The sequence below is a fragment of the Tamandua tetradactyla genome, chromosome X (assembly GCF_023851605.1).
Source record: "Tamandua tetradactyla isolate mTamTet1 chromosome X, mTamTet1.pri, whole genome shotgun sequence".
Taxonomy (NCBI): domain Eukaryota; kingdom Metazoa; phylum Chordata; class Mammalia; order Pilosa; family Myrmecophagidae; genus Tamandua; species Tamandua tetradactyla.
Window position 1 is genome coordinate 172,729,190 of NC_135353.1, and position 12,421 is coordinate 172,741,610.

The following is a 12,421-nucleotide window of genomic DNA, read 5'->3' on the forward strand; positions in this document are numbered from 1 at the left end:
TGAAAATGAAGCACCTACTTTGACCCAACAAGAATTAGACTCCTTGTGAAAACTAAATTAAATAAATGGCTTGGGGCTCCTTGCTCTGGATGAGTTTGAGAGTTTTGAGGAGTATTCATCAAATATCTTCTTGTAAGATGCCCCTTTACTGGCATTTGTCTCATGTTTTTCTCAAGACTAGTCTGGGATTCTTTTAGGGAAGGAAGACCCCCAGAATATTATATCCTATCAGGGTGCATCCTGTCAGCATGACTTGGCAATGGTAAAGCTGACCTTGAGCACCTGGCTAAGGCACAGTTTGCCAAGGTACCCCATTATATAGCTATTCTTTTTTCCCTCTTTCCATATTCTTTGAAAGTAATTTACTATGTGCAGCCTTCACCTAAGGGGTGGGGAGTATGGTCCGTATTAGTTATTTGGAATTGTTCTCTATGACTTAGTTCTCTCATTCTCTATTCATTTATTTATTTTTCATTTGTTATATCAGGGTGGACTCATGTATATGTATTTTATAGTTTGGGTTATACTCCAATGTTATTTTGTTGCTCAAATTATTCCAGCTTCGGCCTGTGGGAACTCTTTCAGATTGGTTTCTATGACTTTCCACATGCCCACTAAGTACTTCTTTAGTATCTGGTACTTTATGATGCCCCAGACACATCCTTTAACATCATTCTCCCAGTCCTAGAATCCTAGAGAGCCATCTCTCCAGGGATCCTTGGTTCCTTTTCTTGGAGCATACTATTAGAAAATAAGATCTAGGCTTGGGAGAAATTGACTTCTCAGCAACATGGGAGAGACTTAGCAGTCATCAGGTGTCTCCATTCATTTCTCGTTTGCTTTTTGTTTTCTTTCCTTCTCTTTACACCTCTTTAGGACTCCTGAAGGAATGGAGAACTCTGGCAGCTGTGGAGGCTTCTGCTCACCTGTACGCCAGGCACGATCTCAGGAGCTGTGAGAACATCCATCCTGTGGTCCGCTGACCAGCCAGGAATCTGATATGGAGAATCATATCTCCAGCAGCCTTCTCTGGAGACTGACAAACAGCATGCCAACCCAGCTGCACTATGGGGGTGAAGGGTAGGAAACCACCAATGAAGACTGAGGCCATATCCCCCTATCACTCATCCCACGAAGCCATCACCAGGCAATAAGGACTTGTGGGCAATGTCACCTCCGGGGCCATGCTGGCATCTGCAGTCTCCATGCACCCTTGTGGTCCCATCCAGCCATCCTTGCCAGCCTGCCTGGTCTACTCTTGTGAAGTGTTTGTTCATCAGCCTTTCCCTGTGCAGAGCCCTCTCTCACAGGGGCTCACATGCCCATGGGAAAGCTCATTGGAAGTGTTGACACTTACATTTCCAGCTAGAGAAGTCCCAAGGACAATCAGCTTCCAGATTATGCCATCATGAAGGTAGGTGCCAACTGGGTCCTCACCTCCCCAATTCTCAGATGCAAACCATGGCACCAAACTTACACAAAGCAAGTTCAGTGCTTCGTGACTGACTCCCGTACATAGCGCAGATGCTTGAGGGAAGACATCTAGAGGACTTCTAACCATCCTTTTTTCCATGCTACGCCAAATATTTTTATTGGTCTGTTGTAAGAAGAGATCATGTCCTGGAAGAATGAATAACAATGAAATACAGACTAGAGACTCTGCCTGTGGGAAAAAAAAAAAGAGAGTTCTGGAAAATTCTAGACACAAATCTAGCATTAGTTAACATCTAAATTTTAAACAATGCATAGGGCACTTTCTAAATCACATCGCGTGTGAGAGTGGTGTTGCATAGTCCTGCAGCTGTGGAGAGCTTTGAGCTGTGTTTCCTCTGCGTTGTTTAAAATAGAAGGGGGAAGAGGTCAAAATGAAGGTGGGCCCTGAATTGTGGGGCGTGTGTGCATCTCGATGAATGTACTTGGCAGCGTGCATTCCGACAGTGTCCACCACCCCACATCCGTCTGTATGCACCTGGTGAGCATTTTATACATCCTCCTAAACGCTACCGCCATTCTGTTTTGCAGGCGTGCTGTGCGGCACCTCTGTGTTGCCTTGCCATAGCTTCTGCCTCCCCAAGTGGAGAGAGGCAATAAAGACAAAGCTGAGACATTATGGCTATTCAAGAAAATAAAATATTTTTGAAACCACACTGCAGGGGTACAGCTCTTTGTCTCGTTGTGACAACAAAACCCCACCATGATAATCTGCTAATGGTTGGAACGGGGCTGACTTAGTCAATTCTCTGTGAATTCTGCAGAATGAGCACGTTGATCTGCATTAAAGGGTGTAATTTCTATAAAAGCAACAGCAACAAAAAGCACTGGCAAATCTTGATTCTGATTTTCATAACAGAGTTATTCTTAGGTCCTTTGCTTAAAGAAGATATAGTTTTCTTGGAGAATGCTCCTTTCTCGGCCAACTGGTCGACCACCCATCTCAGATTTATCGTTGCCATGCCCAGTTTGCAAGCCCTTGCACTAGCTGAGCCATCAGAGGCTCAGAAACCTCTGGGTCCAGCACAGAATATGGCAGGAGGGTCAAGGCACAGAGCCAGAATAGGCATATTTAATAAGAACAATTTTGATTGGCAGAAAGAAAGATAATAACCTTTGTGCTCATATTGTTTTACTATTAATCTAAAAAAAAAAAAAAAAAAGAAATGCGACAAAAGCTGAGCTAAAGAGTAGTTTCAGTGTCTGAACTCCAAACAAGTAGATTCAGTATTTGAAGGGGTTGCATGGGGGTGGGGCACATTTTCCTGGGAAAGGGGTTTCCCTGGAGGCGAGGTAGTGGGGTGCATAGCATGAGTGCTTGGCCTCCACTAAGGGACCAGAGGGAGATGGTTGAGAAGCAGCTGCCCGGGGTGGTTTCGGGGACTTGTAAGGGGCTGAGGGTCTGAGCATTGGCATGAAGATTCCTGTGGCCAGCTCCCTGTGCATGTGGTCATGCTGGTAGGGTACCCCACACTGAGACAAGGGGGTGGCCTGGTTACAGAGATGACTTGGGGGCTGGTCTAAGCATTGCTTTCACTAAGCATATGGTCGAGAGTCAAACCAACCTCAACTTACACTCTTCTTTGAAACCTTATATAAAAAGGAAGACCTGGATCTTATCTAAAAATCAGGATGGTAAAGATCTGTTTCCCTTTTTAAATTAAAAAGACTCTGAGGTTGAAGCTGTGTGTACTGAGTCAGCTCTCATAAGATGGGAAGACACTTGTCTTTGAGATTCAAGTGAAAACTCTGGGCGTCAGTGGAAAATGCACAGGTTCATACCCACAAATCCTGCACCACTTAACAGGGGGTGCACTGAAATTCCATGCCCATTTGTGAACAGCCCTATATGAAAAACCATAATTAGGAATCTCCACACTCACTTGGCTACAGTGGTCTTGATATTTTTGCTAAAAGTGTCAGAAATGACTCAAGAAAAAAATAGTGGGGTAAGTATTTGGGAAGGTGGATGGATGGGTGGATGGATGGATGGGTGGATGGATGGATGGAGAGATTAATGGATGGATGGATGGAGAGATAGATGAATGCATTCAGGTATGGTATGGGTGGATGAAGAAATAAAGAAAAAGATGGATGGGTGAATGGATGGATGGGTGGATGGATGGATGGATGGGTGGATGGATGGATGGATGGATGGATGGGTGGATGGATGGACGGATGGATGGATAGGTGGATGGATGGATGGATGGGTGGATGGATGGATGGATGGATGGATGGATGGATGGGTGGGTGGGTGGGTGGGTGGGTGGATGGATGGATGGACGGACGGACGGACGGACGGAGGATGGGTGGATGGATGGGTGGGTGGATGGATGGATGGGTGGGTGGATGGATGGATGGGTGGATGGTGGGTGGATGGATGGGTGGATGGATGGATGGGTGGATGGATGGATGGGTGGATGGATGGATGGATGGAGAGATAAATGGATGGATGGATGGAGAGATAGATGAATGCATTCATGCATGGTATGGGTGGATGAAGAAATAAAGAAAAAGATGGATGGGTGGATGGATGGATAGGGGCGAGGACTCTCTCAAATTGGTAATTTGCAGAAAACATTTATGATCAAAATAACTTATATTTTGAAAAAGCTTAGAGCATTGGGGGAAACCAGAAGAGAAAAACAGCTGAAAAGCTCCTCACTTACTAAGGAAAGGAAGAAGTAGAAAGACCCACTTTCTGGAATGCATTCTAAGAGAAAAATGAGGTCTTAGTTTGGCCTACACGTTTTCACTTAGCACAGGCTCTCTTGTAACCCAAAGCTAAATAAAACATCTTGTCAATACAGTAATGCAGTGTAATAGTGCTTCCGAGATGGAATAATCACACTTAGACTTTAGCAACCGGGTGACTGAAGGAAAAATGCTGTTGATTGTTTTTAGACTGGGAAGTTGATGAACAGAAGATGTTTAGCTCGGGTTAGCCAAGATTAGGAGCAGGCAGTTTAACCCACATGTTAAACCTTGTATACATTCTCACTCGCATTTTTGTTTACTCTGTTCACAGTCTGAACAGAGACAATTCATAGCTTCTATTGTGTGTCATACAGGGTTGTTCATTTGCAACCATTTTGGTGGACATGCCCACATTTTTATGTCATGCCCTATCATTCTGGATAACTGGGGGCTCTTATTCACTCTTATTGGACGAGATGTAAATTTAAAGCGAGGTCATTTAAAAACTGTACATGAGTTTCAGGGTTTGGAAAATGAATGGGCTCATTTATGAGTCACTGGAGAGTGACGTCCTCCAGAACATTTGAGGAGGTACACTTGATGCTCTTGCTATGCCATCTGCACCGTGTGAGCTAGGTGCTATGGCTATCTGTGCTTTACAAATGTGGCAATTGAGAACAGAAAGGTTGAGTCACACGCCTAAGATAGCACAGCTAGCACCTGGGCCTGCTGACAAAAGCACACTAACTCATAACTGCTATGCAGAACCACCCATTCAGCCCTGTCTAGGACCATCAGACAGCCTGACAGATGGAGAGAAGTTGCTAGTAAGCCAGGAGTCACCAATCATCCATCCACTTATCCATCTACATATCCATCCATCCATTCATCCATCTATTTATCTAAATACCCATCCATCTGTCCATCCATCTGTCCATTCATCTATCCATCCATCCATCCATCCATCCATCCATCCATCCATCCATCTACTCACCCATCCATCTACACATCCAAATACCCATCCATTCATCCATCCATCCATCAATCCATCCATCCATTTATCCATATATCTACACATCCATGCATTTGTTACTTTCTGAAATGAAAAATTTACACTTGTATAAATTTAGTCCTCATTTAGTGCCTGTATGATAAATATTCATTAAATGAATACATGCATGAAAGTGTGAATGAACTAACTTAGTCTGGATAATTCTGAAGACTCTTTTCAGGGCTATTTTTAGTTCTACTGAGGAATAAATCCAAGAAAGAGAACCAAAGCCAAGTTACTTGGAAGAGACCTGCATTCCCAGTTCCATTGGGGGAATCTTATTTACCTGGAGAGAGAGCCAAGCTCATAACACAAAGAGATCATAAAACATATTCTGAGAAATGTTTGTTTCTCTTTCCATCTGCCCCGCTCAGCTATTTTTTTTCACAGAAAACAATTAGGTTCCAAAGAATTTCCATGACTTTATATACAAGAGATAAAACGCAGGCCATTCATAATTATAATACTGATGCAAAATTTACGGTTCATAAATAACACTAAAGAGAGGGTATGAATCTCCTGATGGCTCAGGAAATTGGAATCGATGAGCTGCAATCCTGAATGTTACTCACTGTTTAAATCTCATTCCAATTTCCAACAATTGCAACACATTCTACCCTAGAAATTTGGAAAATAGACGAATAGTGTTTATACTCTGATGCTGACAAATGTTTTCATGAGAGTGGAATGCCTATATTCCAAACAGCGTTCACTTTGCAGTGCCTGGTAAATCATGTGTCTTTTCTTTCTTTCTTTTTTTCTTTCTAAGTAAAAGAGATCTTTATAATCGCTTTGCTTTTAGAAAGTCCGCCTTAAGGCACTTGGACCAGGTTAGCCGAACACATTTACCTAGCTAATTATCCTGGATTAAATTAATAATTTCACATCATCGAGGTGGTACTCAGAAAACCAACAGATGCTTCAAATAAAAGGTGGCCTTTTAATATCTCCGTTCTCGAGAACTCCAGTGGCACATATTCCCTGTGGCAAATACTGACCTTTATGTAAAGCTGAGCCCTGCACTCTCTGGGCAGATACGCTTTGTTACATGCAAAACAGTGGCGCTCAAACTATCTCCCACCGTGGAGTTCCCTGAAAAGCTCCACACCCCCGCAGACTTTGGCTCTCTGCATCCATGAGCTCTAAAAGCATCAAGTTAGCAAGACTTATTGTTAAAATTTAGTGAAATATTTGAAAGTCCTTTTGCATTTTAATTTGCTATTTACACCACAAAGTACTTAAGCCATCATTGTTTTTGGACATCGTAAAAGTTCCCTTTCCCTCATTATTGACTCCACCACATTTACATTTCTCTCCGGCATGGTTTAATCGGTCCGTATTCAGATGAGATGTTTATGTGTCGGGGCAAACCACCTCAAGAACTGTGGAAGATGCAAAGTATTGATCAGGAATATGTCTGGTTGTTTTAACAGTAGTATGATACATCTTGGCAGATTCCCAGGAGATTCACAGACATGAGAGCCTAGGAAATACTGAGAACCAACCAACCGAAAACAGGGATAGGTCAAAGCATTTTGCGTCCTCATGAAGACAGGCCCTCAAAGTTTTAAAAGCCAACCTAAGACCAGCATCATCTCTTCCCAAGACCGCTTTGGCAACTGAGAAGAACAGAGGCAGAAATGAGAATAAGGAAAAGGTAGCATTTTGAGATTTTAAAAATGTTGACCTTGAACACCATGGCAAGATGGCACCCCCAACTGTTTTTGACCTTGAGTTCAGAATGAATCACTCTCACCTCACCTCTCAAGATGGCTCTAAAAAGATCTAGATAAAGAATTGCCACAGAAATTCCAGGTAGGTAGCAGAGGTTTCCGTAACCTATGCCACAACATTTCCGTTCCTTGCAGAGAGTGAATGTATTCATTATATATTCTGCTCTCTTCTGCCCTTATAAATGGTCTAAGTAATTGGAAAAAAATAATCAGTACTTTCCAGGGGCTCTTCTCACAGGTGTGTCCTGAGCTTTCCTCACCTCCCTTTAGACCTGTGAGTCAATCCCATGCCAACCACAGGCTGAATCTTCCACCCCTCACCAGTAAATGACCCTATCAGCAATATCTTATATTTGTAATGTCATCTATCCCTGAAATAGTAATCGATGAGGCCAAATACCTAATTTTGTGGTTGTAAAGTAAACTAAGTGATCATTGAACCAACTAAAGAAGAACGAAATCCAACCTGATGGCAATCTTGAGTGTAATGAATGAACACAGCTATAGAGTTTGATTTCGCTTGTTCATGTAATCTGAAATCTTGCAGTTTCTGCTTGTTTGGACCACAACTTAATAGGGGTTCTAGTCTAAAAAGGAAAATGGGAAATATAATTCCATGCTATGCCCAAAGTTTTCTTGCTATAAATTACAGTAACATGAGCTTAAGAACAGAATTTTGGGAAACACTAAATCCCTTCACATTCTCCTGTTGGCCACCCTTTCAGCTCTCTCTTAGGAGGTTAATGAGTCTAAACGATTAAAATGCCTGCTGCAGGGTGGTGCAAAGGTGGCTCAGTGTCAGAATTCTTGCTTGCCATGCCCAAGACCTGGGTTTGATTCCCAGGGCTTGCCCATGCAAAAAAAAAAATGGCTACTGCAGCAAAAAATAAAAGTGACCTACAATGGAGCAACTTCCAAAAGAGAAGACATCGAAGGTTTTTCTCCAGTGAAAACGAAAAAGTTTTCTGTCTTGTTTCTTAGTTTCCAGTTAAATCAGAAATGGCCAGCTCTTTTTGCCATTTCTTAAGGAGATCATGAAGCAATTTTAAGGGACTGAATAATGATGCCGCTAGAGTACAGAGGGATTTAGATGAAAGATATTGGACAACCTCCCTAAAACCAGGCTCTGACGTGGCTCAGAGCTATGCCTCTTTGGGCAAGATGCTCCATCACAGAAGCCCATGGCATGCTTTGTTTTTCTGAAACATCGCAGAGTTCAGTCTCTATCATGCCAAGCCTTGAGCATACTCCATGTTCTGTTTTTCTAGCATGGAGCTGAGAGAAGATGAGCCATCCCCATCAGACAGGTATCCCACAACCCAGAGGTGAAGCTTGCCTAGTCCCATCAGCTCGCAAGTGACATAGCTGGGACCAGACTCTCTCAGTCCGCCTCCACCCAATTCTCCTCCCTCGTGCTGTCAGCAGAATAATGAACCCCCCCCCCCAAAGATGTCCACATCTAGTTCCTGGGAATATTTATACTACATGGCCAAAGGGACTCTGTCGGCTGTGGTTAAAGACCTTTGGTAGGAGAAGTCACCCTGGATTATCCAGGGAGATGCAATGCAACCACACGGGTTGTTATAAATCCAAGCGGGAGGCTGTGTTCAGAGTGAGAGAAGAAGCGATGATGGACGCAGAGGTCAGAGTGACAGGACTGCCAGCTCTGAAGACACAGAAAGGGCCACAAGCCAAGGAATGCAAGCACCTCCAGAAGCTGCAAGGACAAGGAAATACCTTCTCTCTTAGAGCCTCAAGGGAAACCAGACCTGATGATGCCCGGATTTCATCTTGCAGGGCTGATTTCAGACTTAGGACTTTTACCTTTGTTTGGCTTTAAGTCACTAAGTTTGTGGTACTATTTTAGAAGACATATACGCCTCTTTTACAACATGAAGGGGCATGGGCTCATTTGAAAGAATTATGTACGCTAGAAAATCCATGTTTTAATCCTGATCCCTCTCATGGAGGCAGCTGTTTCTTTGAATCCCTGTTCAGCACTATAGGGTGGAATCTTTTGATTAGATTATCTCCATGGAGACGTGATGTGCCCAATTGTGGGTGTGACCTTTTGATTAGATGGAGCCGTGACTCCACCCATTCCAGGTGGGTCTTGATCAGTTTACTGGAATCTTTTAAAAGAGGAAACATTTTGGAGAGAGCCCCTTTTTAGAGCCATGAGGCAGATCCACGGTAGACGAGAGAGCCCATGCAGCCTGAGACCTTGGGAGATGAAGGAAAACACCCCTAGAGGAGCGTCATGAGACAAAAGCCTGGAGAGAAAGCTAGCAGACATTGCCACGTTCACCATGTGCCCTTCCAGTTGAGAGAGAAACACTGAACATCACTGGCCTTTCTTGAACCAAGGTATCTTTCCCTGGATTCCTTAGATTGCACATTTCTATAGACTTCTTTTCATTCGGACACTTTCACAGCCTTAGAACTCTAAACTAACAACTTATTAAATTTGCCTTTTAAGAAGCCATTCCTTTTTTGATGTATTGCCTTCCAGCAGCTAGCAAACTAGCACAACATACAACAAGGTGAACTTTTCCTAACCCCATTAAGAATTGTGCTTTTCGGGTAGTTTAGTGGTTAGAATGGCCCCCTTCCATGTGGGAGACTCAGGTTCGATTCCCGGACCATGCACCAAAAAAAAAAAAAAAAAAAATTGTGCTTTTGTAAAGCAAATAAAGTGGGAGGGGCTGAATGCTTCCGCCTTTTGGCAATTGTGAATAATGCTGCTATGAACACCGGTTGTCAAGTATCCGCTTGAGTTCCTGTCCTCGATCTTTGGAATATATACCTACAACCTCTTTTTGTAAAACACGACAACTGCCATGCATTTAATTGTGACTGTTCCCATCGTATATGGCTCCTGTTTCTTGGAAGCATTCAGCCCTGTAGGATCGAGGCTCACCTTCATTCAGTTTGGCCTCACCTTAACCTAATAACAACTTCAAAGGTCCTAGGTGCAAATGTGTCCACATCTCCAGGACTTGAACTTGCTTTTGGGGGGGGCATGGTTCAATCCCCAAGCAGGGTCATGCCCAGGTGGAGGCAGAGACTCGTACCCTTTCTCTGAGCTGTGGAGGACATGCGCCCAACCCCTGCGAGAGAAGCAGATTTCGTCTGTCCTGACCGTGATGTCCAAAGGTATCTGAAGCCAGAGCTTTTTACACAATCAGGTCAGTGCATTATCTGGCTTTGAGAGAAGAGCCTTTTGCTAAATATGAGTGTTTCAGCCTGTTCTCCCCAAATAATCCCAGGCTGTGCTGGGAAAGCTTTTGATAACTTAACACATCATTGCTTGGGGGTGAAGGGCACACTGCTGCCAGCTCTCCACCAAATGGAATGAGTAGGCACTTTTAGGCGAGCCTCATGCATTACAGGGGTGATCAAATGGGAGGGTGGGAGGTTTTGAGGGTGTGCTTTTTTGCCACCTGTGGATTCATAGCTCCTTTTCATGCAGGTAGAGTTTTTTTTTACTTTTTTATTTTTATTTCTTTTTCTGGAGTGATGCAAATGTTCAGGTAGAATATTCTTTGCAGAGAAAATGGATGTGGTATTTCAAGTCCTCCAGGTGCCTGAAAAATTATATAGGCAGTTAAAACCCCACCCTTGTAAATGCAGTGACTTACAGACACTGGGATGTCTGAGAATGAGGAACCTTTTTTTTAATATAGAATCAGAGTTTCCCCCGTGTAAATTGCTTTATTGTTATCAAAGCACTTGAAGTAGCCATTCTACTACAGATGGACTTCCATCCCAAATTTGGCTTGGATGTCAAATGAAACACACACACACACCAAGAGGGTATAAAAAAGACTTATCACTCACGTACCTGAGGTCTCTGAGGAGATGAAGGCAGACGTCCCAGGTTCATCCACAAGAGCTTGAGAGAGCAGAGAAAGGAGATGGCTTGGGGATTTCATGGTGCTTCAAGTGTGGAGTTGGGTTGAGGGGTCCCACATGCAGGCACAGGCTGGTGTGGTTGGAATCTCTTGTTGCCATCAAAAGAAGCGGTAGGAGGGATTGGATGGGGTACCCCAGTCTGGATGTGGTTGGTTCTGAACTCTGATTGGTTTAACCCGCTGTGAACAGGATTTCTTTTAGGTGCTGCTTCAGTTAAGTTGTGGACCCACTGCATCACGTTGGGACTTACATTTAAATTACTGGAGTCCTTTATGAGCAAAATGAAAGTCAGGCATAGAGAGAGAAAACCATGGGGAGAAGCCCGAAGCCAGTGGAATCCTGAAGAGAAAGGAGAAGTGGCCGCCATATGCATTGACATGTGGTGGGAAAGCATGGCAACCCAAACAATCCCAAAGATTGTCAGCCAGCCAGATGATAACAACCCCAGAAGGAAGCTTCTGAAACCCTGAGCCCCCAAATTCCTGTTGTTAAGCCATAGTATTTGTTTCATCAACCCGGGAACTCAAACAAAGCACCTGGGATCTCTTTTCCCTTTTCCCAGAGGTGGGATGGAAGGCGACGACGCTGAGGTGAGGCTTCACAGTTGTCATTCGTCAAACATGAGAAAACAGAGTCAGATTTTTTACTATAAACTTTCACGTTTGTACACTGTCATTGGATTCTTCCAGCAGGTCTAAGAGGGATGCAAAGCAAGTGTCATATATACTTGGTGATGAACGAGGTAGGTTTAAAGGGGTAAGGACACACCCTCTTTGGTAGGTGGTACTATGGGATGCTCAGAGCTGACCATTCTTGGTCCAGAGCTCTTACCTCATTCTATGCTTTCAGTTGTGTGTCAAGTTGAGCAGGTGACCAGAAATTTCTCCTTGGAGGCCGTACACGTACGGGAGGCAGAGACCATTGAGGGCCATCCAGACTCTCGCCAGCAGATTCTCAGAAAGAGGTGGAGAATATCACACAAGGAGCATGGAACACTGTCTCAGAATGTGTTCCCAGGTGCCATGGTGGTAGAGTTAGAGTTCCCCATGCCATGGTTGGCTTTGGGTTGTAATCCACCCTTGCCTTAGGCACCTGGACACAAAGGGGACCTCCAGCCATTTCGCATTGCCTCGTGACAGCCGGCTGTACACACTTCTCCCCAAACCCACATTCCATGGCTTCATCTGGGTAGTCTGAAATCAGTCACGGCAGGGGTATTTACAGCACAGAATTTAGCAGATGCGAGAAATGAGGACTGCTTTCTTTCCTGGAGAGCCAATGGTCAAACGTTGACCACTGACTCAGTGGGATGATTTTCGCCAAGGAGAAAAGGGAAAATAAGGCTGAATACATGCATTTATGAAGAAAAAAATGACAAAAAGACTATTCAAAGGAGGTTGTACATGCAAAAATGTAAAGCGAGCCGCTTAAGAGACTGCAGAGACTCAACTGGCTAGCATTCATGGAATTCCCAATCTCTTACCAAGGCCCTTTTCAATGGTATTTGGAAAGATCACGGCTGAATGCGAGAAAC